This window comes from Suricata suricatta, chromosome 7 (assembly GCF_006229205.1).
Source record: "Suricata suricatta isolate VVHF042 chromosome 7, meerkat_22Aug2017_6uvM2_HiC, whole genome shotgun sequence".
Lineage (NCBI taxonomy): Eukaryota > Metazoa > Chordata > Mammalia > Carnivora > Herpestidae > Suricata > Suricata suricatta.
Genome location: NC_043706.1, coordinates 29,067,608 through 29,072,373, shown reverse-complemented (window position 1 = coordinate 29,072,373; position 4,766 = coordinate 29,067,608). Strand labels below are relative to the sequence as shown.

The 4,766-nt window shown below is 46.1% G+C and overlaps 1 pseudogene; it reads right to left on the bottom strand.

Annotated features, from left to right (window-relative positions):
- Positions 1-3,317: 3,317 nt before the first annotated feature.
- On the bottom strand, positions 3,318-4,210 carry LOC115295438 (annotated as a pseudogene).
- Positions 4,211-4,766: the final 556 nt, after the last annotated feature.

Below are 4,766 nucleotides of genomic sequence, written 5' to 3'. Positions count from 1 at the left end.
GGGTATTACAAGGGTGGTCCCTTTTGCCTTGGGCAATGTGTACCCTTCTATTTTCTCAAACCTGTGTCCTTACATTCCCCCTTCTGTCTTGTAACTGACCCAATCCTGGGTAAGCTGAGTTACCATTGTACCCCTAAAGCCTGGCATAGCCCTCCTTGGTGTAAGGGGAATTTCTTACCCTGTAAAGGGCATAGGGAAGGAGAGTTTACCCAATTTCCGCCAGTCTCCATGGTTAATTTGGTAAGAGTCTCTTTTAGGGTTTCTAATATCTGGCACTGTCTGGTTTACAAAAGTAAGAATGACAGCCAATTTCTTCAGGATCCTTGGGCGTATAAGTGCAATACGTCTTTATGATTCTTTTTACATTACTAACCTTAGCCAAATTGGTGGGCCATCTAGTGGCCACCTGAGGACCCCCCATTAGAGGCTGGCAGTAGAGGCGTAGGCTCCCCTTACCTTCTGCCGTGTTGAAATCCCATGCCCAGATCAGAGGCAATTAATACCAACAGAGCATCCTATCAGGAACTTTTGCTGTTTCCCCAACTTTCTGGGGCAACATTTGCCAGTCCGATGGCAAAGAGGCAGGACAGTTTATTTTACTGGACCGATGATTCCTCAGGCTTCTGCCGTGCTAGACCAGCCAGCTTCCGGGGTGTGGCTAGAGCAGGGCTGGAGATCCCTGGAGTCAGAGTCTTTTTGAGGATCAGTTCAAGCTGATCGACTGGATCTGGATCACCTCACCAAGTTAAGGGTTCTTCTGAGTCAGTTCACTTAACTTTAGAGAGATACCTGAAACGTTAATAGGGGCTGACCCCCATCTTAAAAAATCATTCTCACAGACTAACAAGCCTGAGATTTAACAACAAATATTCAAAGACACTCAGAACTAGAATAACATTTACAGTAGTGCATTGCTGAAACATAGTTTTTCTCTCTAAAAAAAAAAACCTCCGTTAACAGAAATAGCCAAATTGAAACTAAAGCATTGGTGGAACGAGTCCATTCTTAACAACCCTGGCCTAATTATTTACATAAGCTCAGCAAGAATAAAGATTGTTCATGAGGACTTTATAAGGCTTGCTTTGCTGGGCCCTTTTATAAGGAATCTCCAGGTTGAACTTTTAGTAGCCACTCTGGGCCAGAAGCCAAGCCAAGTACATTCCATCAGATAGGCCTGTAATACCTGTTAAATTGGGCAGACTCCTCTTCCCAAGGCTCCCAACAGGTGCCGAGGTTCCTACACCCGCCAGGAAGTGACCTTCTTTACTCACCTGGAGAGGCTGCTGGGAACTCTGTGAGCAAGGTATCCAGCCAACATTTCCACGAGGTTTTATGGCTCCATGTTCCATAAAGTCAATCTTAGTTCCTCAAAGCTGTCAGGTCATATCTGAGCCTATGCCTGACTCTCGAATAGGACATTCCAGTCAAAGCCTGGGTCAAACAACCAGTATTTCCAAATGGTGTTCTACTAGAAAGTGAACAGATTCTTATTGAACTTATGCAAACGACTGTAATGGCCATGAAAGAAATATTCACTGAGTTTCTAAATTTCAGACGGTTTAAGTAGAGAGAAAAGATAAATGCTCTAAGTGAATATTAAAGGACCAACAATATTTCCAACAAGAGTCACAAAACTATAATTTTTATCAATTCACTTGGTCCCATGTTTTTAATTTTTGTTCAGTTTGAATGCAGTGTTTAGCTCTAGAAGTTTCTACCCATTTTAGTACTAACCTAAAAGATGTTAAATACTGCATTTGTCCCAAAACTCCTCTTTACAACTCTCCTTGAAGAAGAAACACGTTCTGTGACAGAATCTCAGAAATGGACATTGCTAAAGATCTGACAAGAGTTCATTATGATGCACTTTGACAAAGAAATTTAGTGACACTTAACATTTTGATTACTAAAGGTGTTAAGTAATGATCTTACCCAAACATTAAAACTTTAGGGGCTGCACGTATATTTGAGCAGTTGCAGCATTCACCCATACAATATAACCTATACTACAGTGCTTTTAAGTAACTTGGCATCCTGAAAGGGCCTAATTGGTCAAAAGACTTCTCTACCATTTGAATACTGGGAAATTTGTTAAAACTTTAGGAAATTACAAAGCACATCCTAAATAGGATTACAAACTGTTACAAATCTGAAAACTCTATTTATTTAACCAAAGTGGCAATAAAAGATCTCATTTGCCTTTGGGATCCTTTAGCAAAACCTAATTATTTTTTTTTTCACAAATTCTGCAATAGAACTATTTTATTAGACCTGTGGAGGTACTTATTTTGTATGAAATCGAAAGAACATCGCTTTCTCTCTCCTGCCCTCACGAGGCCACCACTCCGCAACTTCGTGTTTATAACAACACACTTTCGGCAGCGGCCACGTCAAGGTGAAGGAAAGTGCAATTCTGAAAACGCCGCCACGTGACCATGGCAGGGAGAACAGAAGCAGGCAGAGGTCAGTGGGTTTCTCGACTAGCTCCCGGCTGCAGGCCCTGCTCTTCTTCTTTCAACAGGAAACACGTCAGGAGACACTCCAGGTATAACTGAAGTAATACTGCCCTGCTCTCTTGGTAGCATCTCTCTTCCACGTCTGTTTGTCCTGATGCTGTAAGCAGCTTGTTTGTAACTTCTTTAAGAAAGTCCACATAGGGGCGCCTGGGGGGCTCAGTCGGTTAAGTGTCAACTTCGGCTCAAGGTCATGATCTCACAGTCCGTGAGTTGGAGCCCCACATCGGGATCTGTGCTGATAGCTCAGAGCCTGGAGCCTGCTTCAGATTCTCTGTCTCCCCCCACCCCCTCTCTCTCTGCCCTTCCCCACTCACCCTAGGTCTCTCTCTCAAAATAAAATAAAGGGGCGCCTGGGTGGCTCAGTCAGTTAAGCCTCCGGCTTCGGCTCAGGTCAGATCTCACATTTGTGGGTTCGAGCCCCGAGTCAGGCTCTGTGCTGACAGCTAGCTCAGAGCCTGGAGCCTGCTTCCGGTTCTGTGTCTCCTTCTCTCTCTGCCCCTCCCCCTCTCATGCTCTGTCTCTCTCTGTATCAAAAATAAATAAAACATTTTAAAAAAATAAAATAAAGACATAAAAAATTTTTTGAAAAGAAAGTCCACCCAGGTTTACATTGTCAACTGCCCCAAATTGAGCTTCAAAAAAACACAAACAAACAAAAAAGAAGAGCGGTAACTTTCCAAATGAGACCCTTTTCTAGATGAAACCTACTCCCTAGAAGCCAACAGGCCAAACATGCCCAGTTGCAGACAACAGATAAGGAAAACAGGTCCAGCTGGAAAATACCTCGGACACGCAATCAGACCCGGTTACTCTGCATCTGTGGATTTAAAGTGATCGTCGTCCACAGTGGAATAGATGTGTCCCTCGTTGCTTAGAAAATCCACAGCTTAATTTATCGAGGCTACAGACCTGTGCTGGAGCTGGTTCCTGAGATCCTGAAAGTTTAATCCCTCAGGTCTTGGACAAGCCTTAATCAAATTCAGCACCTGGTTTTGAGCCACAGTGCGGCCATTTGCCAGCATGGAGCTATTCCCACCAAAGTTCCCTGCTTCGCTCATTCCTGGATGGTCGATTGGTGCTCTCCCTGCTAAGGGCTGGCTGCTCGCTTTGCTCAGGATCCTGTGTGCATTGACCACTTCCAGAATATGTGTGGTGAACTCGTTCTTATCCTCCAGAGGCATGATCTTAAAGGCTACCAGGCTTTTTTTGTTCTGAAAAGATCGCAGATGGCCAGCCACTTTTACATACGTTTCTGGAGGAACCACTGTGTTTTCACTGCTGGCATCATCTGTGTCAACCCACTGGCGGACATCCATGGGCGCAGCCGTCATGTCATCCACTTTGTACACGATGTTGGTTGGGGCCTTCTCCGCGTGTCGGATGATACCCACAATAGTGACCTGTGAAATCTCAACATTCCCAATTCTGAACACTTCGTCAACCAGGGTGGCAGAGAGCAGCTGGGATATGGTGCAGGGCACGATGTGCTGGGCTCGGGCTCTTGATTTCTGCCTGTGAAGGTGTCGGCGATCTGAAGCCCCCGGGGACTGGGTGTAGCCGCCGCCGACTGTGCCAAAGGAGGAGGTGCTATAGCTTTCAGGCCCGCTAAACCACATCTTGGTCACGATTCCTTCAGGAGAGAGGCCCAGAAGATTCCCGACCAGTGGGGTGGCGGGGCTTCTCAGAGCCCTGTTTCGGCCGCCACGCTGTATCTACTTCTCATGGGTGCCGCAAACTCCTCAAAACCTAATTATTTTTAACCAGACGCACAGCAAACAGATAATTACACTTCGCCTTCATCCCGATGAGGACTCACACTTTGCCTCCCTCCCTCGGAGGACTTAGACAAACAGTTGCACAGCAAACAGATGCACAGAGAGGTATACACAAGAGTCTCCAACAGAAACGAAACCCTGCTGCTGCCACCAGCAGGATTTCTAGCAGACAGATAAGGGGACCCAATCTTTTCCCGTTCTCTGGGGTCCCTGCAAGCGCCGTGGGACTGGAACCCTCTCTCAAACCTTACACAAACGCAAGTGAGTGCCCTACCTACACTTGTATCTCCAACCGATGCCTCACTTGCCACTCGTATCTCCGCAAATGTGAACAAGTAATGACGCTTGCCTGTGGAATTCAGACCTCACCTTGGACCCGAATTCCACCCTTGGTGCCGTGGGACTACTCCAACCCACTGTCTCTTTCCTCTGTGGGTCCAAGACGTCTCCTGGCACCCACGGCCCCGAGCTTTTC